This window comes from Pseudophryne corroboree, chromosome 2 (genome assembly GCF_028390025.1).
Source record: "Pseudophryne corroboree isolate aPseCor3 chromosome 2, aPseCor3.hap2, whole genome shotgun sequence".
Classification (NCBI taxonomy): domain Eukaryota; kingdom Metazoa; phylum Chordata; class Amphibia; order Anura; family Myobatrachidae; genus Pseudophryne; species Pseudophryne corroboree.
Genome location: NC_086445.1, coordinates 55,279,451 through 55,305,040, shown reverse-complemented (window position 1 = coordinate 55,305,040; position 25,590 = coordinate 55,279,451). Strand labels below are relative to the sequence as shown.

The following is a 25,590-nucleotide window of genomic DNA, read 5'->3' as shown; positions in this document are numbered from 1 at the left end:
CTATCTAAATGGAGAGGACGCCAGCCACGTCCTCTCCCTATCAATCTCAATGCACGTGTGAAAATGGCGGCGACGCGGGGCTCCTTATATAGAATCCGAGTCTCGCGATAGAATACGAGCCTCGCGAGAATCCGACAGCGGGATGATGACGTTCGGGCGCGCTCGGGTTAGCCGAGCAAGGCGGGAAGATCCGAGTCTGCCTCGGACCCGTGTAAAAAGGCTGAAGTTCGGGGGGGTTCGGATTCCGAGGAACCGAACCCGCTCATCTCTAGTTTAAACCTCTTCAAACGGTGGAATTAAAATTTCTCACTTGGAAGGTGGTCATGTTGTTGGCCTTGGTATCTGCAAGGCGGGTGTCCAAATTGGCGGCCTTGTCTCACAAGAGCCCCTATATGATTTTCCATGTGGATAGAGCAGAATTGAGGACTCGTCCTCAATTTTTGCCTAAGGTGGTTTCATCGTTTCATATGAACCAACCTATTGTGGTGCCTGTGGCTACGGGGGACTTGGAGGATTCCAAGTCCCTTGACGTAGTCAGGGCATTGAAAATTTATGTAGCCCGGACGGCTCGGGTTAGGAAAACAGAGGCTCTGTTTGTCCTGTATGCAGCCAACAAGGTTGGCGCTCCTGCTTCTAAGCAGACTATTGCTCGCTGGATCTGTAATACGATTCAGCAGGCTCATTCTACGGCTGGATTGCCGTTACCAAATTCGGTTAAGGCCCATTCCACTAGGAAGGTGGGCTCTTCTTGGGCGGCTGCCCGAGGCGTCTCGGCATTACAGCTTTGCCGAGCGGCGACTTGGTCGGGTTCAAACACTTTTGCCAAATTCTACAAGTTTGATACCCTGGCTGATGAGGACCTCATGTTTGCTCAATCGGTGCTGCAGAGTCATCCGCACTCTCCCACCCGGTCTGGAGCTTTGGTATAAACCCCATGGTCCTTACGGAGTCCCCAGCATCCTCTAGGACGTAAGAGAAAATAAGATTTTAAACCTACCGGTAAATCTTTTTCTCCTAGTCCGTAGAGGATGCTGGGCGCCCGTCCCAGTGCGGACTATCTTCTGCAAGACTTGTATATAGTTTTTGCTTACATAAGGGTTATGTTACAGTTTTGATCAGTCTCGGGCTGATGCTGTTTTGTTTCATACTGTTAACTGGTTCGTATATTCCATGTTATACGGTGTGGATGGTGTGGGCTGGTATGAATCTTGCCCTTAGATTAACAAAAATCCTTTCCTCGTACTGTCCGTCTCCTCTGGGCACAGTTTCTCTAACTGAGGTCTGGAGGAGGGGCATAGAGGGAGGAGCCAGTGCACACCCATTCTAAAGTTCTTTATAGTGCCCATGTCTCCTGCGGAGCCCCTCTATACCTCATGGTCCTTACGGAGTCCCCAGCATCCTCTACGGACTAGGAGAAAAATATTTATCTTATTTTTGATGGGCTTTTAACAAGTAAAGTATATTAGGGGGGGGAATATATTAAAGAATGATGTTCATAAATAAGGATTTTGCCCTTAAACCTGTGGTGTGAGTGAGGGGAAAAAAACAAATTTATAATTAATCTACAGAGATTATCCTATTCATTTATATGGCCCATTCCTTTTAACGAGATTCGGACATGCAGCGTAATTCATCAACATTCAAGAAAGTCGCAGAAAAAAACTGTGTATAGATAGCAGAGTTATCAAAGCAGGGCTACGACAAATGATCAGTTATTGGAAGGAGGAGGGTAAAAATGGTACCACAAGAATACATGTATTTTTATGTTCAGCGAGTTATTTACTAAAGATGGCGAATGTTCCCGCAGTCAAGCTCTAACAATGGGGCAGATGTATTAACCTGGAGAAGACATAAGGAAGTGATAAACCAGTGATATGTACAAGGTGATAAAGGCACCAGCCAATCAGCTCCAATATGTAAAATTAACAGTATGATCTGATTGGCTGGTGCCTTTATCACCTTGCACATATCACTGGTTTATCACTTCCTTATGCCATCTCCAGGTTAATACATCTGCCCCATTGTATTTTCAGAGCTTGATGAATGGGGACACTGGGCCAGCTCGGGAGAGAATGGTAAGCAGGAGATATCTGTGATTTCTCCTGCATTACCTTCATGATGAATCTCCACAAAACTTAAATTCTACAAAAGTAGGTGAAAATGTTAATATTCACCTACTTTTGTAGAATTTAAGTGATGATGAATACAGTATGCCCCTAAGTGCATGCTTGGTAAACATATATAGCAAATATTTAGAAATAATGTTCTACGCTACCCAAAGGTTATATAGGAAAGCAACCACAAAATATTTGGTGTACAAAATGTTTCTATGTGTACTATGTACACATGTTCTATTGTTATGTATGCAAAGGTCACGTCTACAGAACCCCTGTATTCTGGCTTCTGCAGCTCCCCTGTAAAATGCGCAGCACAGTCACTACTAATGATAATCCCTGATTAAGTTAAGCTTTTCTAGTTCAATAATAATGTATCAATTTATTAAAAAAGGTGTTGCCAGGGATCTCTAGTCTGCTTATTTCAGCAGCAGACAGGCTCCTCTCACCATTATTTACCCAGAAATGTACCTACTGGCCAGGCCAGTCCTGTTAGCTCTGCCTATGAGCGATTCGGCATACACAGAAGTCCAGACTTGGGCCAAGGTGAGCAAAGCAGCGATTCGTGCTGCTGTGCGCTGCTGCTGCTGGATACCACAGTGCCTGTCACAGTCACACTGTATACAGTAGCGGATCTTGCCACGGGCAAACAGGACTTTTGCCCGGGGCGCCGCCTTCCGGAGGGTGCCGGCGCCATCCGGAGGGCGCCGCACCAGGGCAAGATCCGCTGCTGCTGTGCCCCCCGCTGCCGCTGGCCGCTGTGAAGGGAAACTAGAGTTTCCCTTTGTGGAGAGGTCCTTTACTGTGCGGTGCGCGATGACGTCATCGCGCACCGCACATTAAAGGACCTCTCCACGAAGGGCTTCACAGCGGCCAGCGGCAGCCCCCCGCACATTTCAGAGCGCTACAATAGTCTGTACAGGGGGCGTAAATGACCACGCCCCCTGTACAAAGCCACGCCCCCCATTGCCGCCCGGGGCGCGCAAAGCCCCAGAACCGGCCCTGACTGTATAGGCAGTGGTGCCGAGTGAAAGAGGCTCGAGTCCAGTCCAGCAGCTCATCTTCCCTCCCTCCCTCCCCCTACCAGCAGAGCATGCGGAAGGGGTTTCACTCCGTTGTACGCACAGGCTGGCCACTTTCACTTTCTGTTCCACATCCTGGATGCTTGTGATTTATGACAGGAAGCTGTTCTCTGTTCTTCCTGCTCTCGAGCCCTCCCCCTCTACAACATGCTGATGCAGGAACTTGAGTGTGGTCAGAGCAGGCCGAGTTTAACTCTTTGAAAACTTTGTTTTCTAATGTATTGAATGCTACTGCTGCAAGTGTGTGCTTTCTATTTGCATACCTCCCAACTGTCCCGCTGTCCCACCCACGGTTCGCAGTGTCCTGCGAGTCGGGGGCGGGTGGGGGGGCCGTTGGGAGATTCCCCCCCTGTCACTCCCTGCTATGAGGAGAGCAGCGGTGGATAGAGCGTCTATTCCTGGCAGAGAGGGACAGGGGGCATGGCCAGCAGCTCTGAGCGCTGTCCATGCCCCTATAATGATAGTAGGCCACGCCCCCTAATTTCGGGCGCGCCGCTGATGTCCCTCCTTGCATGCCGGCAAAGTTGGGAGGTATGTATTTGTATTTTTTTTACCAGAGCTGTGTGTATGTGTGTATGTATGTATGTATGTATGTGTATATATATATTTATATATATATATATATATATATATACAGTATATATATATATATATATATATATATATATATATATATATATTGCACAAACACACACCCACATACACCCACACACGGGCACTTATTATATGTATAAGTGGCACTGATACTGTGGGAATGTGTATAAGTGGCAAAGATGCGGTGGGCATTATTGTGTGGGGTATGGGTCGTTGGGTCAACTCAACTTAGGTCGACAGTCATTAGGTCGACCATGGAAGGTCGACATGCATTAGGTCGACAGGGGTCAACATGGTCATTAGGTCGACATGTACTAAGTCGACAGGCCAAAAGGTCTACATGGGTTTTTTGGACTTTTTTTTGGTGTTGTTTTCTTTGTAAAGTGACGGGGACCCCCAATTAGTGCGCCGTGACCCCTCGCATGGCTCGTTCGTTCGCCATGCTTTGGGCAAGGTGCCTCGCTCCACTACCGCTGCGCTCGGCACAGATTACCATTCCCAATCGTAGTCCACGTGGATCGTCAAGTATGAAAAAGTCCCAAAAATGAAATTTTTTTTTTTTTAAAAACTCATGTCGCCCTTTTGACCTGTCGACTTAGTACATGTCGACCTAATGACCATGTCGACCCATTGACCATGTCGGCCTAATACATGGCGACCTTCTGTGGTCGACCTAATGACTGTCGACCTAACAACCGTATCCCACTGTGTGTATAAGTGGCACAGAGGCAGTGGGCATTGTGTGTATAAGCGGCACTGATACCGTGGGAATTGTGTATATGGGCACTACTGTGTAGCATAACGTGAATATGGGGCAGTACTGTGTGACGTAACATGAAATAGGGGCACTACATGCGGTGTAATGACGATACTTTTGTGCTACTGTGCGGTGTAATGTGAATTGGGGTTACCATTGTGTAGCCATGCCCCTTCCTAGTAACCCCTTTTTTGCAGCGTGCGCCTTCGGTGCGCACTGTTACTTTAGACAGTATGGGGGTTAGGGCACAAATATGTATTTCCACCAACTGTGCAGGTTCACTTTAAGCCCTGAATAAGGGACACTACCGTGGGTCGTAAAGTGACTAAGGGGCACTAGTATGTGGTATAATATGAATCAGGAACACTGCGTGTGGTGTAATGTGAATAACATTGTGCTACTGTGTGACGTAATGTGAATTGGGGGTACAATTGTGTGGGCTCACCCCTTCCTTGTTAGACCACACGTACCTTCGGTGCGTGCCTTCCCTTTATTAAGTATTGAAGAGAGGGCACAAATTTGTAGTTTGCAGGGAGGCGCCAAACACCCAGGCACTGGCCCTGCCTCAAGGGTTAACTAATTAGGCTGCGAGAGATATCGTCCAAGTTTTTACTGTCAGAGGAACAAATTTCATCCAGTTCAGCTCTAAGAATAATTTGTAAAAATCAATTCACAAACCATTTACGGGTTTCTAAGAAACAGGAGACAGTTTAAAGGAATAAGAAAATATAAGGTATAAGAAGATATGGAAAAGATGCAAATAATATTTCAAAACACAACTTTTTTTTCGTAAACCTTACATTTTAGATATCATTTTATTCCACGGTATATTATAAATTGCTTTCAGCATAACCTTGTGCCATCTGCAGAACAGGGGTGACAGAGGATTAACCAACCATCCCGGAACATTTACCGTGATCCTCACACATATAAATTAGAGATGTGCAATTCGATTTGTTAGAGATCCGAATTCATCAGAAATTAGGGGATCCGAGTCGAACAGAGTCCCGATTTGGAGTTTCCCTCTGTTCGGAACTTGGATTTAAAATCTGAATCTTGGGTTTTGGATCACTTGCAGATTCCTCCCTCATGATTTCAGGATCCCTCTCACACAGGAGAGTGTGGTTCAAATTGACTGGTAATAACTGGAAATTAATGGTATTAATGTTAAAAATACTGAAGGAACAAAAAATAGGTCTAAATTTCATGATTTTAGCAATTCTCAAGAAATCTGAAAGCAAATCCAAATCCGAACCAAAACACTTGATGGTGGTTTTGTCAACAGCAAAAACCAAAACACAAGAGTCTGGCGCACAACTCTAATGAAAATGCAATGCAACTTTCACAGACACCAGGGTGTTATAGTGACATGATGGAACAGGTGTGGTATGCGTGACCGGCGGTCAGGAGACCGCGGGTTAGCATACCGATGCTGGTTATCCTGGCCTCGTAATACTGGTGGAGGGGCGAGCGCAACAAGCCCGCTTGCCACGCTGGGGGCTCGGTGGCTCTTTGGGTGTTATGGACACCCACAAGTGGGAATAGTACCTGTTGGTCGGCATGCCAACCGTCGGGATTGTGAGGGGGCGGGATGTAGGGAGAGGTATTGTGACCGGTGGTCTCCAGACTGCCGGTCACATAACTACATCCCCTTGGAACATGTGTTCCGCACAAAAGTAAAGGCGTGTACACATAGTGAGATTTATCCTTGCGAATTTGACTATATAGTCAAAATTGCAAGGAAAGTTAGTGCAAATCACACTGTGTTAGGCAGCTTGCGTTGCCGATGCAATACTGATGCATACTCCTGGGGGCTCGGTATCACAAGGCTAGATAGACTGTGCAGGCAAGTCAATCTTGACTATCTAGAGTACTATCTAGTACAAAGTATAGTCAAAATCGCACATAGTCAAAATCAAAGGTAAAGATAGTCAAAATCGGTGCTTCTGGGCTCTGTGGGAGTTCGGGGGACACTGCATAGTCAAAATCGGAGCTAGTCAAAATCTCACCATGTGTATGCACCATAAGACACATTTAATATTCACACACCTATGCTTGTGAAACGCAGCAAAGGTATATTTTGTAAACTTTTTAAAAAGATTAGATACACACTTAGTAAACATTGATAGCAACCATTTAACCCATACAGATTTACACTAATGTGTGTTGCTATTTATATGTTAGTTTGTAACAATTATAGCTCATTGTTGCACAACACATAACCTACTGCCAACCAGCGGAATAGGATTCTTTCTGTACAGTCATGATAAACATTATGTAAAGTACACCTATATTAAGGCATCTGTGGGTAGAGCAAAAGATTTAGGGGCCCACTTATCAACGAGTTTTAGCTATTTAAAACTTGTGTATGATAGCTGGTGCTCCAGCCAATCAGCTCCCAACTGTCATGTGTTTGAAAAATTAAAGTTAGGAGCTGATTGGCTGGAGCGGCATTTATCTTACGCAACAAGTTTTAAATAGCTAAAACTCGTTGATGGGCGCCCAACAGGGGCGTCTTAAGCGAGGAGGGGGGCCCGTTTTCAGACTCTGGGTGGGCCCCCTCCTCTACACGGCGCCGTAGGCTCCAACATTGTGCGCAGAGGCGAATTGGCCATAGGGTCTACAGGGAAGATTCCCGGTGGGCCGACGCACCTATGGGGCCTGTTTTGTTTGAGGACATGTGGTCCTATTTATAGACATAATGAATAAGATGCAAAATAATTAGCATATATGAAAATGACTTTGCCACTTAGTCTGTGATTGCAGATGATCTAGTGTATGCTCTGTCTGCCTGCTTGGCTGACATATAAGATTGAGTGAATAGTGATTGGGATACGGTTGGTGTAATAAGAAAGAAAATATATCTTTCTAAAGAATGATATAGTTTCCTAAATTCTAAAGGTGAATCATATAATGTGCTCATAACATTTAATTTAATTTCCTTTTAACTTCCCCCTTGATGCTGGACATGCCCACTATCTGGAAAGTCTTGGGGGGAGGGTGCTGCTGCCATGGCCCATGGCTAGACCTTACACCTCTGGTGCTGCAGGAGAGAAAGGAAAAAAGTGACCCTTGTTGGGAGCACTCCCTCTTGGAAACAACTGTGATTGGAATTATGTATAACGTATTTGTTATTTAAAACGTAACCTTTAATTCTTAATGAATAATATAGGAGTACACACAAAGTATGTTTAAAAATTGATTAAATAGTTTGAATCGTAAATTCGGGAATGCAACTGTGAACATAAGGATGAAAAAAACATAATATAAAAGGCAAACGTGCGGTACAAGTTACGGTAAAACCAGAAGATTTGCCCGCCAGGTGTTGATTAATACAATAGGTGCAATAGCCAAGGTATTGCCTTCAAACTTGACCTACAACACCTGGTATTCCTTAGTGGTCAGCCACCTAAGTACTGACCAGGCCCAACACCGTATTGCTTCCAAGATCGGACGAGATTGGGCATGTACGGTGTGGTATGGTAGTAGATTAAAGTTGATGAAGCAAAGACCTATAATGGGTATGCAATTGTTAGATCCACCCAAGGCCTGGTAGAATGGGCAAAAAATCTCTTAAAGAAGAGACTGATGTTTAACCATCATTGCACCAAAGTGTATTCCAAATGTGTAGGTATACATAGGTTTTAAATCATATGGTCAACCGGTTTTGCCAAAAATAGCCGCCAATATGTTGCTTATACTGTGCTATGCAACATTGATCCCAGAGGATTTTTCACATGTAGTAGGGCAATAATGAACCCTAGTTATTCTGATGACATGCCAGCAAAGTTTGAGAGATATCAAAACATAAATGTGTTGCAAGTATAGGTACTACTGAATATGCAAAAGATCCTGAGCAATACACCATACTCCCCGTCCCCCTTCACACAGTGTATAGGGCAGGGAATGGAAATGTGCCAGAAATCATGTATTCAGCTGAAACGACAGATTGGCAGGAGTGGATAGAAATTAGGGAATAGATCTCAAAAGACGTGATCTCCACTATCCACACTAAGGCTAACTAATTCATTAGAGCCTGAAATGTCAATTACTGTCTTAATTGCAATCTTTGATAAATAATTATACTTGCAGTAAGAAAGCACACAAATAGTATTGTATATGCTGTATGTCCACAGTGAGTCAAATAAGAGTTATGAAACAAAATGTGAAAAAAGACTCAATTGTCAATGCGAAAAGTAGATTGTTGCTGATTGTACGTAATTTCATCAGCAGCCAGAGAGTAACACTGAAAAAGTGTCAAAATTTGTTTCTGTATATCTGGCAACTAAAAGCAGCAAATTGCAATGAAAAGATTGAATATAGTTGATAGAAAAAAGTGCCTTATTATAAAAACGGCATAGATTTGCCCGAATGAGACTGATGCACACAGTGCTTAATTACAATTGTGCGTGGCTGGAGAGCGGGAGACAAAGTGAAAATGCAGGATATATCTGAAGAAATACTTGCGAACGCCTGTGCGTGTGTCCTGCTAGTTTGATACCGCTGACAGCTCGGCGTGATGAGCTGTGTGTCTGAGCGGCTCCACTGGTCTCCTCTCCTGCCGCTGACAGCTCGGCGTGATGAGCTGTGTGTCTGAGCGGCTCCACTGGTCTCCTCTCCTGCCGGTCTCTTGGTCACGTGAGCGCACTCACCGTGACCCCGTTCACCTCCCAACGTACGTTTCACAGAAAGCTTGTTGACGGGTAGTGTGAACGTGAGGAGTGCAGACCTGGATTATATTCAGAAGAATAGATTGTTAATTAATTATACCTGGTCAGGTATAATTAATTAACAATCTATTCTTCTGAATATAATCCAGGTCTGCACTCCTCACGTTCACACTACCCGTCAACAAGCTTTCTGTGAAACGTACGTTGGGAGGTGAACGGGGTCACGGTGAGTGCGCTCACGTGACCAAGAGACCGGCAGGAGAGGAGACCAGTGGAGCCGCTCAGACACACAGCTCATCACGCCGAGCTGTCAGCGGCAGGAGAGGAGACCAGTGGAGCCGCTCAGACACACAGCTCATCACGCCGAGCTGTCAGCGGTATCAAACTAGCAGGACACACGCACAGGCGTTCGCAAGTATTTCTTCAGATATATCCTGCATTTTCACTTTGTCTCCCGCTCTCCAGCCACGCACAATTGTAATTAAGCACTGTGTGCATCAGTCTCATTCGGGCAAATCTATGCCGTTTTTATAATAAGGCACTTTTTTCTATCAACTATATTCAATCTTTTCATTGCAATTTGCTGCTTTTAGTTGCCAGATATACAGAATCAAATTTTGACACTTTTTCAGTGTTACTCTCTGGCTGCTGATGAAATTACGTACAATCAGCAACAATCTACTTTTCGCATTGACAATTGAGTCTTTTTTCACATTTTGTTTCATAACTCTTATTTGACTCACTGTGGACATACAGCATATACAATACTATTTGTGTGCTTTCTTACTGCAAGTATAATTATTTATCAAAGATTGCAATTAAGACAGTAATTGACATTTCAGGCTCTAATGAATTAGTTAGCCTTAGTGTGGATAGTGGAGATCACGTCTTTTGAGATCTATTCCCTAATTTCTATCCACTCCTGCCAATCTGTCGTTTCAGCTGAATACATGATTTCTGGCACATTTCCATTCCCTGCCCTATACACTGTGTGAAGGGGGAGGGGGAGTATGGTGTATTGCTCAGGATCTTTTGCATATTCAGTAGTACCTATACTTGCAACACATTTATGTTTTGATATCTCTCAAACTTTGCTGGCATGTCATCAGAATAACTAGGGTTCATTATTGCCCTACTACATGTGAAAAATCCTCTGGGATCAATGTTGCATAGCACAGTATAAGCAACATATTGGCGGCTATTTTTGGCAAAACCGGTTGACCATATGATTTAAAACCTATGTATACCTACACATTTGGAATACACTTTGGTGCAATGATGGTTAAACATCAGTCTCTTCTTTAAGAGATTTTTTGCCCATTCTACCAGGCCTTGGGTGGATCTAACAATTGCATACCCATTATAGGTCTTTGCTTCATCAACTTTAATCTACTACCATACCACACCGTACATGCCCAATCACGTCCGATCTTGGAAGCAATACGGTGTTGGGCCTGGTCAGTACTTAGGTGGCTGACCACTAAGGAATACCAGGTGTTGTAGGTCAAGTTTGAAGGCAATACCTTGGCTATTGCACCTATTGTATTAATCAACACCTGGCGGGCAAATCTTCTGGTTTTACCGTAACTTGTACCGCACGTTTGCCTTTTATATTATGTTTTTTTCATCCTTATGTTCACAGTTGCATTCCCGAATTTACGATTCAAACTATTTAATCAATTTTTAAACATACTTTGTGTGTACTCCTATATTATTCATTAAGAATTAAAGGTTACGTTTTAAATAACAAATACGTTATACATAATTCCAATCACAGTTGTTTCCAAGAGGGAGTGCTCCCAACAAGGGTCACTTTTTTCCTTTCTCTCCTGTCTTTATTACCTATGTAATAGACCCATGGGAGCACCATCGACAATCACCCCCTTTTCTTCTGCCTAAACAAGAACCTTTTTCTGTTCAATGGTAGATGGTGATTAATTCCAGAAGCTTTTCTGGTTCGTCGGTTTTCTTGGCAACACACATTAATTACACACCTATACAATCTCACTTAGTCTTGTGCGGCATCCTCAACCCCACCCTTTACCACACCTCTGGTGCTGCCCAAGTGGGGCCACTAGTACAAATATTTCCAGGGCCGCTTTTTGTTCCCAATCCGCCCCTGCTACTGCGCAGATCTCCGGAAACATGGTGCCTGCCATGTTCCGGAGACAAAATTCAAACTGCGCATGCACAGCGGCCATTTTGGAGGGGATTTTTTGCGCGACGGATGTGGCCGCAGCGCCCGACGCTGGATTCCGGAGAGTTGAGTACTAAAATATGGGTGCAATGGGTGCGATGTGGGCCCCTCCTGGAGCCAGGGGCCCGTGTGCACTGCACCCATGATAGAAACGCCAATGGCCCCTAAATCTTCCCAAGAGTGCTGCCGGGACTGGACATATGTAAATTCTTGCAAGTACCAGAAGGGCCAATGATCTGATGGGCTGCTCCTGCCTAAAAGCCTGGTGATTGTCAGGGCCGTAAGGAGGGATGTGCGGGCGGTGCCATCCAGGGGTGTAGCAAGGGTGGCTATGGTGGATCTTGAGCTCCGGGTGCTGTATAAGTTAGAAGGCGCCCCCTCCCTGTACAGGTAGCCACAGAGCAGGAGGAGGAGAAGCAGGGGAGCGCACACTGACTTGGACTCGGAGACTAGGTAGGGAACAGGGCAGGCCAGAGATAACAGCCAGAGACACTGACAGCCGGCACATGCCGGAGCTCTGCCGCCCTCTTTATATGTCTCACTGTCTGCTTGCAGCTGTGCAGCGGGGTTACTTCTGTCCTGCTACACCACTCTTTGCCCACGCTGCTGCAGCACCTCTTTCTGCTCCGGCTGCTGCAGCACATCTCTCTGTCACAGCTGCTGCAGCACCTCTCTGTCACAGCTGTGGCAGCCCCTCTCTCTGTCCCAGCTGCTGCAGCACCTCTCTCTACATTGATGCTGCAGCACCTCTCTCTACCCTGGCTGCTGCAGCACCCCTCTCTGCCCCAGGTGCTACACCACCTCTCTCTACATTGATGTTGCAGCACCTTTCTCTGCCCCGGCTGCAGCAACACCTCTCCCTGCATTACTGCATTAGAAGCTGCAGCGTAACATGTATGAGCAGCTCTACTGTGGCATAACATGTATAAATGGCTCTACTGTGGTATAACATGTATCAGAGGCTCTACTGTGGTGTTATGTGCATAAGCGGCTCTACTGTGCTGTAATGTGCATAAGAGGCTCTACTGTGGTGTAATGTGTATAAGCGGCTCTACTGTGGCATAACATGTATAAGCAGCGCTTCTGTGTTGTGTAATGTGTATAAGGGGCCCTACTGTGGTGTAACATGTATAAGGGGCTCTACTGTGTGATATAAAGTGTATAAGGATGACTACCACATGGTGTAATGTGAATAACGGACACTACTGTGCGGTGTAACGTGAATAACAGACACTACTGTGCGGTGTAATGTGAATAACGGACACTACTGTGCGGTGTAATGTGAATAACGGACACTACTGTGTGGTGTAATGTGAATAACAGACACTACTGTGTGGCGTAATGTGACTAATGGACACTACTGTGCGGTGTCATGTAACATACATTTACTGTACGGTGTAATGTGAATAACAGACTACTGTGAGGTGTAATGTGAATAAAGGACACTACTGTGCGGTGTAATGTGAATAACGGACACTACTGTGCGGTGTAATGTGAATAACAGACACTACTGTGCAGTGTAATGTGAATAATGGACAATACTGTGCGGTGTAATGTGAATAACGGACACTACTGTGCGGTGTAATGTGAATAACAGACACTACTGTGCGGTGTAATGTGAATAACGGACAATACTGTGTGGTATAATGTGAATAACGGACACTACTGTGCGGTGTAATGTGAATAACGGACACTACTGTGCGGTGTAATGTGAATAACGGACACTACTGTGCGGTGTAATGTGAATAACGGACAATACTGTGCGGAGTAATGTGAATAACGGACACTACTGTGCGGTGTAATGTGAATAACGGACACTACTGTGCGGTGTAATGTGAATAACAGACACTACTGTGCGGTGTAATGTGAATAACGGACAATACTGTGCGGTGTAATGTGAATAACAGACACTACTGTGCGGTGTAATGTGAATAACGGACACTACTGTGCGGTGTAATGTGAATAACGGACACTACTGTGCGGTGTAATGTGAATAAATGACACTACTGTGCAGTGTAATGTGAATAACGGACACTACTGTGCGGTGTAATGTGAATAACGGACACTACTGTGCGGTGTAATGTGAATAAATGACACTACTGTGCGGTGTAATGTGAATAAATGACACTACTGTGCAGTGTAATGTGAATAACGGACACTACTGTGCGGTGTAATGTGAATAACGGACACTACTGTGCGGTGTAATGTGAATAAATGACACTACTGTGCGGTGTACTGTGAATAACGGACACTACTGTACGGTGTACTGTGAATAACGGACACTACTGTGCGGTGTAATGTGAATAACGGACACTACTGTGCGGTGTAATGTGAATAACGGACACTACTGTGCGGTGTAATGTGAATAACGGACACTACTGTGCGGTGTAATGTGAATAACGGACACTACTGTGCGGTGTAATGTGAATAAATGACACTACTGTGCGGTGTACTGTGAATAACGGACACTACTGTGTGGTGTAATGAGAGTAATGGACAATACTGTGCGGTGTAATCTGAATTGGTACTATTTTGTGGCCATGCCCCTTCACCATAAAGCCACACCCCTATATTTCTGTTGTGCCCCTTTGGCGCACGCTATCCCTATTTTATACATGGAGGGGCGCCCAAAGGAAACTTTTGCCCTGAGCTCCACAAGGTCTAGAACCATCCCTGTCACCAATTTAGGACTTTTAACCATTATTTTTCTTTTCAACTGTAACATGCCCCCAATTCAGCACAAGGAGGGGGCGCCGAAACATACCCCTGCTCCGGGCACCATGGCACGTACAGTAGCTACACCTCTGGTGCCATCACCGAGGGCACAGGAACCTGGGAGTGGTAAGGTTGCTGCCCCACCACCCCTGGATCTGGCTAGCAGTGTGCCTGGAATGGTAGCCTGCGGCCAGTAGTACGCTACTGCAGTGCTGTTCCGATCGTCCTGAGGACGCCCACAGCAGGGTCTATTGGTGGTCGCCAAAATTACTGCGCCTTCACCGTCCTCACACATTACTCAGCTGCCCCTTCACGGGATCTATGGTAGGATGTGAAATCATTGCAAAGCCCTCTCCAACTTGGAGGCCCAGCAGCTGCATAATACACCCCTGATTGCAAATGCACTGAATAACACATTTAAAGAAAAACATACACGCTTGACTAATTAAGTGATAAAAGAAATTCCCCTCCCACCTTGGTTTGCTGTGGTTTGGCTTCGGAAAATTGGGCAATTAGCATGGTAATCAGCCCGTCTAAGAGGCAGGTCTTTAAAGGTATGATGAGCATAAATGTAATAATATGAATATGATTATTATGATAATATATTAGTACAATCTACAACACCAAAACATGTTTTCCTAGTACAGGTGACATCACTGCGATGGTCTCCAGTGCTGGTTGGATCACAAAGAGACAGGTATTACACCCCAGAAATGTCATTTAGTGATTTTCTACAGACAAAACCATCATTAAGCCTCCAACTCTGTCTGTTCTCTGACATCTGCTGAGATGTAAGACGACATTCTGACATAACAAGAGCTTCGGCACAACACAAACATTCTCATCTTCTTCTCAATGCTCATGTACTGTGCGTCCTACAACGTGATACAGGCACAGACAGCGAGACGGAAAGAAATCCAGATGAAATTGAAAATAAGTGAATGCAGTGTGAAACGTTACATTAATGCAGAGATCCGTACACCGGCTTCATGGTAGATTTTAATTTACACTAAACTCAAGAACATCGCTTACTAGACCTTAATTAGCATTGTCTATACAAACATCACCAGGGAGACATTTGGGATTGGGTAAAAACTGGAACGGACGGATCCCGGAATGGCTCCCTGCAGCAATCTCTACCACTCTGGAGCTTGTAGTGTCCCCATGATATCCGGGGGCTGATGTCTGTAACAGCTATCACCGAGGAGATGTGGATGGAGAGATTAGAGCCTCGCCACATGGTCTGGACCGGTCTGGTTTTTACCCCACCTGCGAACCATATAGGGAGGCTGTAATCTCTCCCTCCCTGTCTCCCCCCGGTGACAAGTGTTCCAGACACTCTCAAGGACCCTAACCCCCCTGCATGGGGACGCACTCTACAAGCTCCAGAGTGGCAGAGGTTGCTGCAGGGAGCCGGTCCGGCTGAAATTCATCGCCAACGTCATGTCAGGGCAACAGGTTTGGGTTTGGTGCACTGCCTTTGATAACGGCAGGAGTGACGTTCAAGATGAGCAGCAATCCGGCTGGCCAAGCATGTCAATTTGCACAAGAATTTGTGCCGCATTGAAGGTCTGATTCAGGAGGACAGATGCATTCGAGTTAGTGATATTGCTGACGAACTGAACATCTCAGTGGGTTCTGTGCACAACATCGTTCATGAGCAACTGGGGTACAGGAAAAAGTGTTCCCTCTGGGTACTGAAGCAACTCACAGAACTTCACAAAACCGGTAGAATGGGATTGTCTCTCGTCCACTTGACGTATTATTATTATTATTATTATTAAATTTTATTTATAAGGCGCCACAAGTGTTTTGCAGCGCCGTACAAAGGACAGTACAGGGAGACAGAACTTAGCATTACAGTAAATAAATAACAAAAATAGAATACAGGTAATAAAAAGCACCACAATTCTCAAAACATAATACAGCTTAGAAGTAAGTAGTGAGGGAGTGATCACCGTACTACTAGGAGCTGGTGGCCATAGATAGAGATGAGTCTTTACCAGCAGGAGAAAAAGCGGTAAAGATGGTCGCTGAGTAGGAGAGAGCTGCGAGTGAAATGTGACAGGAAGAGGGCTTTTTGACAACAAGAGGAAAGAGGGCCCTGCTCTGAACAGCTAAGAATCTAGTGGGAAGGGGCAACAGACGGATGATATGAGGTGTAAGCAAGCAGGAGGTAGCCTGATGGCAGTATGTAAGCAAAGCAGAGATGTTCAAGGCATGAGGTAGGGGGATGGAGGGGCAGCCTGAGGACTAGGTTATGCATCGGAAAGGTACGCTTTGATGAATAGGTGGGTTTTTAGTGCCCCTTTGAAGCTTTGCAAGGTCGGGGAGAGTCTGACGGAGCGGGGGAGCGCATTCCACTGAAGGGGTGCAGCAAGGGCAAAATCTTGAACTCGTGTATGGGAAGCAGTGACCAGGGTAGTGGAGAGGCAATGGTCATTGGCCGACCGCAGTGGGCGGGAGGAAGTATGAAGGGAGAGGAGGTTGAAGATGTTGGGAGCAGTGGAATTAGAGATGGCCTTGTATGTGAGGGTGAGGAGTGTGAAGAGGATTCTGTAGGGGAATGGGAGCTAGTGTAGATTTTGTCGAAGGGGAGCGGCAGATGTGGAGCGTCGGGAGAGGATGATAAGCCTAGCTGAGGAGTTGAGGACAGATTGGAGGGGAGTGAGATGGGAGCAGGTGAGGCCAGTGAGGAGAACATTGCAGTGGTCGAGTCGTGAGATGACCAGTGAGTGGATGATAAGTTTAGTTGCACTCTGGGAGAGAAATGTCCTGATACGAGCAATGTTGCATAGCTGGTACTGAACTTGGATGTGGGGTGCAAAGGAGAGGGAGTAGTCAAGAGTGACGCCCAGGCAGCGGAGTTGGGGAACAAGGGAGATGATGGTGTTGTCAACAGTGCTAGAGATATTGGTAGGGGGTGTTGCTCTGGCTGGGGGAAAGATAATGAGTTCAGTTTTGTCCATGTTGAGCTTCAGAGAGCGCTCAGACATCCAGGAGGAGATTGCGGAGAGGCAGCTGGAAACCCGAGAGAGGACAGAGGGGGACAGATCAGGAGAGGAGAGGTAGAATTGTGTGTCATCAGCATAGAGGTGGTATTGAAGACCAAAGGAGTTAATGAGCGCACCTAGGGAAGAGGTGTACAGGGAGAACAGAAGGGGGCCTAGGATAGAACCCTGAGGGACACCAACAGGAAGGATGGACGGGTGTGAGATGGTGCTGGAGGCAGACACAGAGAAGGAGCGGTTAGTGAGGTAAGAGGTAAACCAGTCAAGGACGGTGCTAGAGAGGCCAATGTTTTGGAGTGTGCGGAGGAGGAGAGGATAATCCATGGTGTCAAAGGCAGCAGAGAGGTCCAGAAGGATGAGCAGAGAGAAGTGGCCCCTGGATTTGGCCGAAAGCAGGTCATTGGTGACTTTCACCAGAGCAGTCTCGGTGGAGTGGAGTAGGCGAAAGCCAGATTGTAGTGGAGAGAGTCAGACAGGTAGCTTGTGAGACGGCTGTAGACCAGTCTTTCAAGTACTTTGTTTGTAGACGAATGGGAGAAGAGAGATGGGGCAGTAGCTAGTGAGTGATGAAGGGTCGAGGTTGTTGTTTTTTGGAGAATAGGCGAGACCAGAGCATGTTTGAATGGTGAGGGAAAGATGCCGGTAGAGAGCGAAGAGGTGAGCAAAGTGGAAGCAGGCAGTGGGGGAGAGGGAGTCTACCACGAGGAGGGAGTGCAGTTCCTGCATTGTATTGTTATTCGCGATAAAATGTGAGTGCATCATATATATAGAGCTTTGACAACTAGAGGAAAGAGGGCCCTGCTCTTCAATTGTGAACGCTTATAAGTTCGAAGTCCCAGTCCTCTACCAAGACAATGCAATAGTGGACAGTCTTCTACACTTGGAAATCTGAAGAATGCACTTCCTTATGGGTAGAGTTGAAACACAGCTCAGACTCTTAACTTACTTCCCTTATCACGTAGAGTTTCAGAATATACTCTTCAGATTCTTTATATCATGAACACTTCGCAAGGACAGGCTGCTTTCGTCCTCCCCCCCCAACCCCCCCCAACCCCCCCCCCCCCCCCCCCCCCCCGCCACAATATGCAGACATAACATATGATAATTATTGGAACCAATTCCCAATAATTGATAAATATGCCCCAAAGGGCGGTGTTTATCAAATCTTAAAAAGAGATAAAAAAGACAAAGTACCAACCAATCAGCTCCTGTCATTTTTGAAACACTGTCGGTAACATTTCAGACAGAAGCTGATTGGCTGGTACTTAATTTCTCACAATTTTATCTCCAACCTTTGACAAATACCCCCCTTAGGGAAGACGAGGAAGAGGAAGAGAGGAAAAGGAAAAAAAGTTCCGGCTACAAAAATAAACAGTATTTTTTTTGGGTGTGAAAAATTTGCCAACACAAAGGCGTATGTTTACTATGCAGTGCTTTTGAAAACCGCCGGGTCTTTGGCAGTTTCAGGCGCTAGATTTAAAGGGGCAATAATATTAAATACAAGATAGCTATGCTATTCTAAAAGTAATGTTTAGTCGTACACGTAAATGATATAACTTTAACAATAATGTCCATTTAAGCATAAGTAATGAATGTTTTCCCGGCATTTCCAAGTCAGCAGGACCTTTGTGGCTTTATAATACAATGCGCTGTCTGGATGGTTGACGTGCGCAACACATTTTATAGCTGCTGTATTTCAATCCGCCCTTTTTGTAGGCAGCTGTCAGGGTTAAGCCAAGTGTGAGTAAGAGGCAGCGTCAGATCTGCACATAATAGAACATTCAATGTCAGTCTTGACTGATAATGTGGGATGACGACACCCACATTGTGCCAATCTGATAATGCCATTATTATCAGATTCAATACTCCTCCATTTACATTTTTTCCTCATTGTCACCTTTTCTCTAATTTTTTTTGTCAGCAATAGAGCTTTCTAAGCGATCTGATTCTAAAATGTAGGGGGAGCAAAAATCATATGCCAGTTCTTTAGACAGGTAGCATCTTATATATAATCCTGGAAGAAAGCTGACATTTTTTCCCTGGCGTATATTAATAACACTGCAATCGTGACAAACTTTGCCTCAAAAGTTCAAGAACTATCAGAGGGAAAATCAAAAAAGTTACATTAGTGTGACAGATTTCCACATCAATACTGTGCTACTGAGGATCTTGTGCCTTCCACTATATAACTCTCAGTCTGTGGCTTCCTGCTGCCTCAGTTCTCCTCCTCACATCATGTCACTGCCCCTGACACATGCAGCCCTGTCCTCACTGATACCCCTTTTCCACTAGCTCGCGCATTTACCCGTGTTTTGCCCTAGTGGAAAAGGGTTCCCTGACAAATTCCCGGATCATGTGATCCGGGAATCCTACCCGGGTAGCTAGCCAGGTTGAACACGTGTTCAACCCGGCTAGCTGTCTAGTGTGAACGGGTGCCGGGTCGAGGCGACACGGCTCCCGTACACAGTGTATAGGGAGGGCGGCACTGGGAGACCATGTGATCTCCCAGCGCCGCTTCTGCCGCATCAGTAGTAGCGTCACCAACCCGGCAATATGCCGGGTTGGTGAGCGCTGTTCAAAAGGGGCTGTAGCATGGGTCGCAGCCGTGTCAGGCGACACGGCTGCGACCCGTGCTTTTAGTGGAAAAGGGGTATAACACATCACTCATCTCCTGATATACTCTGTACTGCTGGGGACCCTGCCCCTTCCACTATATAACTCTCAGTCTGTGACTTCCTGCTGCCTCCATTCCCCTCCTCAAATCATGTCACTGCCCCTGTCACATACAGCCCTGTCCTCACTGATACATCACTCATCTCCTGATACACCCTGTGCTGCTGGGGACCCTGCCCCTTCCACTATATAGCTTTCAGCCAGTGGCTTCCTGCTGCTTCTATTCCCCTCCTCACATCATGTCACTGCCCTGTCACACACAGCCCTGTCCTCACTTACACATCACTCATCTCCTGATATACTCTGTGCTGCTAGGGACTCTGCTCCTTTAACTATATAACTCTCATTCTGTGGCTTTCTGCTGCCTCCATTCTCCTCTTCACATCACGTCACTGCCCCTGTCACATGCAGCCCTGTCCTCACTAACACATCCCTCATCTCCTGATATACACTGTGCTGCTGGGAGACCCTGCTCCTTCCACTATATAACTATCAGTCTGTGGCTTCCTGCTGCCTCCATTCCCCTCCTCACATCATGTCACTGCCCCTGTCACATGCAGCCCTTTCACTAACAAATCACTCATCTCCTGCCTGATATAATCTGTGCTGTTGGGAGATCCTGCTACTTCTGCTATAAAACTTTCAAGTCTATTGCTTCCAGCACAAGTTAGTTAAGGCCAAACTGCTGGATATTGGATGAAATATCACTGGTTTACCAAGCGCCCCTTTAAAAATTCTGATTTCTTTCATAATGAAAATACATACTGCACAAATGTATCAGTTTATGGTTGCAAAATAGACAGATAAACCTCCAAAAGAGAGATGTTGTTGCAGGCAAGGTAGCTGAAATCACTTTGTAAACATTATTTGCAGTTTTTCCTTCAGGGATTAACACAAGAAGATGCTTGGGGCTACTTACTTGTGAGCAAGCCACGTAAAGCTGCCTATGGGAGAAGCAGCTGGTCCTGAGATCTACGCCTGCAGTCCTGAGCGCTTGCCCCCGTGACCCACTTATCGTCACAGCGAAGCTGACACTTAAAAGAAACTACAGGATCTTGAAATGAAAAGGAAAATTTTTGGGGATAAGGGGTATACGTGGTATAAACACAGTCTCACCAGCGCCAAATCGCGTTAAAATCTCTGCCACAATTAGGTTCCCCTGCAGAGCAGTCACTTTAAGTCGGGTTCCATTGCATAACTCAGCCGGAGTCAAGTTCCGCAGAACACCAGCTTTCAGCGCGCCGAGTGTCAAGTGTCTGGTTTTTCCTCTATTGCCCCTCTCTCTGATGTCACATGGAGATCATACATACCTCAATTTCTTTCTAGGTCACTAAGTTATACAATCGTGAAAACACAATCTTTATTCATCCAGTAGTTTTTGATGCCGCAACGAACGGAGAAACAGACAAAAATTCAGATTTTTTTTTATCTGTCTCCATAGTTCATAAACAGTCCCTAACAGTACTGTATATTTTATTTACTATATATGTACAGACACAACCCTTACAGTTTCATTAAGCGCCTTGAGTCCTGTTGGAGAAAGAGCGCTATATAAATAAAATTATGATTATAATTATTATATATATATAGATGTTGCCCCTGCAGTATGTATTATAATATAAATAATAATATTGAAAGTGTTGTAATATCCCCCCTCCCCCTCCCCATAATATAATATAAAATAAAGGAATACTTTCCTACCCTCCCGGAATGGCCGGGAGGCTCCAGAAAATCGGATGGCCCTCCAAGCCCCCCGTAAGGTCTCCCGCTTTTCCCCGCAGCCCCCCTCACCCCCCCACCTCGGCTGCCCACAGCAGAGGAAAAGTGGGCGGTCCGAGGGGATCCGATGACACAATTCGCACTGAATCACGTCACCGTAGCTTTGCCCCCTGCTATACACTGCCTGTTCTATCGGCACTGTATAGCAGGGGGCGGAGCCATGATGACACGATCGTGATACCATATCCCCGGACATACCTTCTTCCCATAGGCCATGCCCCCAGACAGCCCACCTTGCTGCCAGCCAGACCCCTGGACAGCCCACCTTTCCTGCCAGCCACTTCCTCATGCGACTACCACGCTGCCACCTCCCAGAGGAGGGGGCAGCAAGGTAGGCAACTATGAATTAAGGACTCATATTATTTAATAAATTATACTGTACGGGAGCTGGTTAAAATACTGCTAGTCGCGATCCTGGCGGTCACAGTGTCGACGCCAGAATCCAGACTAGCGGTGAAATTCTGCCGCAGGAATACCGGTGCCACGGGCCTTTCTCCCTCTGTGGGTGTCCACAACACCCAGAGAGGGAGAATATAACCAGTGGCTGCCCGCATGGACCAAAGATATCCCTTCCAGCTGCCAGGTGCCGGGGCTACAGTTTGCCTGGGGTAATATTTTTTTTTTTTTAAATACATTTTAATTACAGATAGGTCCACGTTTAACTTGACCTTTAATAGGATTAACTGAGACTGGCCAGTCGGACTTAATCCCCTGCTGTATTGTTCTCTGTATTGTATTGCAGCTGAGAACAATAGATGAATGGTTTATGGTAATAAATCATGTTGTGCCCAGGCGCAGAAAACTAGTTAAGATAACCGTGGACCCATCTTTGTAAGTACATTTTAAAATAACATTTTTTTTATCTTCGTTGTTCCTCAAGTGCCAGCATGCCCTAGCAGGAATGGGTAGGCTGGGTCCTGCAGCATGCCAAGCCAACTAGGGAAAAACTATAATCTAACAAATTGTTCTTTCATTAGAACCCACTGCTCAGGGGTGTGGAGATAACACTATTGTCACCAGCATGGGGAAGTGGCCTGCAAGAATGAAACCCCCAATACAGAATACAGCCCTGTGTTGACCAGCCTAATGCCCTTTGACCCCGTGCTATTAGTTCCCTGCTATATATTCCCCAGCCCAGTATGGCTTGCCCTAGTACTGGCAATGCCAGAGGAACCCAAGCTAGCCATCTCCGCTGATTTTGCTGATACCAGTCTACACTATGGGCACCAGAGCCAGTGTCAGGGTACAGTATTTTCCATTAGATGTGCATTTCATTTTTTTTTTTACAGGTAAAGCAAGCTCCATGCTGCTGATCTATAATCATCCAATAATGATCAAGCCTTACAGACCCCCCCACCCCCATCTCCTCTGCATCTTACTTTACACAGGTCCCATTTGCCCAGCGCACTTGATGGCACAACCCATCCTACACCATGATGCCCTGTCCAGTTTCTCTGTTTCTGCCTCATCTCTGCATCTCCCGGGAGGCTAGCCAGGTGGACTAGTGACAGCAATCTTACTTCCCCTGGATAAGACTCTTGGAACCACAGGGGTTCGCCTGGTGAAGTCACACTGAGTGCCAGTCTGATGTCCCCCCGCTTTTGCCTGGCACACACCTGTACAGGTACCCAAAGGTATACATCACCCTACCATTGCTGCCCCTCCTGGCTCTTACCTCACTATGGGTATTAATGTATTGCTTAAAATCTCCATTGTAGCACCTGTCACATTGGGTTGTACAATTGGATAGTGACCAACCCATGGGGTGCTTGCGCCAAGTGGTGGGAACACTTCTGGCACTGCTGGATACTATTGGTACAGCAACTGTACGTATAGCGGCCAATACTCATTACCTTCCAAGCCACATTTGCCCACAGGGAGATGTGTACTGCTCATAGTGAAATCACTTTTCTGTCCAATATCGGTCGTGTTCTCTATGTACAGTATAATAATAAAAAATATAATTACTGAAATGCCTGTGATAAACCCAAGCTCCATATTTGTAAGGACGGCACTATGAGGCGCATTCAGGGGCGGCCACAAAGTGGCCATGGTCCGCACATTAGCTGATGTTTCCTTACTGCGTATGCGTCTGAGCCGCAGTGCGCACGCACGCACAGCGATTGAACTGCAATGGCGGTCACACAGAGGAATTAGGGGGAGATGTACGACGCACTGAAAAGAGTGGAGAAGTGAGCCAGTGGAGAAGTTGCCCATGGCAACCAATCAGCTGCTCTGTATAATTTAATAGTCTGCAAATTATAAATGTTACTTCAATGCTGATTGGTTGCTATGGGCAACTTCTCCACTGGCTCACTTCTACACTTTTATCAGTGCTTAGTACATGTCCCCCTTAGTCAAAAAGTGAGTAACAGGAAGAGAGTGTTTGGGGGTGGTGGGAACGGGGAGTGGTTGAGTAATGCAGACGTGTCATGGCCGTTCAGACGCCATTTTGTGGGCGTACAGAAATTAGCAGTTGTGATCTTACTTGCTGCTGGAGACCCCTCTGCATCCCTGGAGAGCAGTTCAGCCTGCGCGTCTACAGAGGCACTCAGACTCTCCGACATGACCCAATTTTTGATGATGGTACTGATATATCATTGATTTTACGCCGTTAGTAGGAAATGATAGCAGTAAGCCTCCCTATGCTTGGGTTAGCGTCTGCCCATATTAGCGTATAATCGCAACTGCAGACGTCAAAGGATAGCAACAGCTGCAGCGAGAACAACCGCACCTGAGTGAGCCTAAATACATACAATGTTAGACATTTTATATAGTGTAGGGCATGGTCTTCTCAGGTCAATGACTGAGTGACAGGTATGACCACCTTACCCCCGCTCCCTTCCACAGCTATTTTGTGCAGGAAACCAGCTGCTAAAGTCTACTGAAATGGTTAAGATTGACAATACGATCTCACAGGCAGATAAATGATGAAATTAAAGACAGCACATAAAATACTAAAAAAAGAAAAAGAAAAAGATGGTTCCAGATAACAAAAAATAAAGAGCCTTTTTGGCATGTGGAAGAGGCGCTGCTCGCAGACCTGAAAGATCATGTTACCTTGTTGCTAGGGCAGGCTAGTGATGCTGATAGCTATCAGACCAGACTCAAGGCAGGTAGATAAATTACTACTCTGGATCTTCCGCAGACAAATCAGCTGCATACGATGTAAGGTGCTTAACTCGTGGGCCTACCAGACTAGAGAACCCCTTTGCACACAACATTCATGAGGATGCAGTTGTCGTTAAATTCACTTGAGGTTTTACCAAAACGGAGAGGTGCCCTTAGAGATTGTACTAACTCAGTCCCCCAATTGGTGGTCGGCACAGATGTCCATAGCACTGACTCTAGATAGGGAGTCTTAGGTAGGGTCTTTCTCTCCTTGATAAATAGGCTCATCACTCAGGACAAATATACGGTATTACCTCATCTAACCATTTCCCCACTAACTCACTATGAAAACAAAATTTTTAAAGATTACCACCAAAGCTGATTTAAGTCTAATGGTGTATACACATACAAAATCCACCCACGTAGTTTACAACAAAAGGCAGCTACAATTTATTTTTCACAGCGAGCGTGCTTTTCTCAGCCGTGTCTGCCTACATGTAGATTTGGAACAGCTAATAATATAAAATATTTTCTAAGGTACATTTCCAGCTTTATTCTTGAGTTTCATCAGCTGGAAACACAAACATCATGTGCGGAGTCTTACACCAGCCATCAGATGTTCCCTCTGAGATGTCGCTACTACATACCTTGTCCGTATGATGTCACCTAAACAGTATTTGTGCAATACCGCCTACAGTAAACTCCTTTTACAGCAGTATCATGATGCTTAGGTCCAGGGCAGCCAAAAGGGGGGGACTGCGGGGACTGGGGTCCCGAGCCCTTATAGAAAGGAAGGCCCAGTCATGGCTCCTACCGCCAATATCTGGAGAGCTCCACAGGCAACGCAACAACAGCTGGCTGATGCTCATGGAGGAGTTAAAACAAGC

General features: G+C 45.9%; 1 protein-coding gene and 2 pseudogenes across 6 annotated transcripts in view; 1 reads left to right on the top strand and 2 right to left on the bottom strand.

Annotated features, from left to right (window-relative positions):
• Positions 1-25,590, bottom strand: part of TENM4 (teneurin transmembrane protein 4) — a 1,727,786-nt gene that overhangs the window by 1,362,364 nt on the left and 339,832 nt on the right. The window lies entirely within an intron of this gene.
• On the bottom strand, positions 7,920-8,038 carry LOC135054315 (5S ribosomal RNA; annotated as a pseudogene).
• LOC135051375 (5S ribosomal RNA) lies at positions 10,605-10,723 on the top strand (annotated as a pseudogene).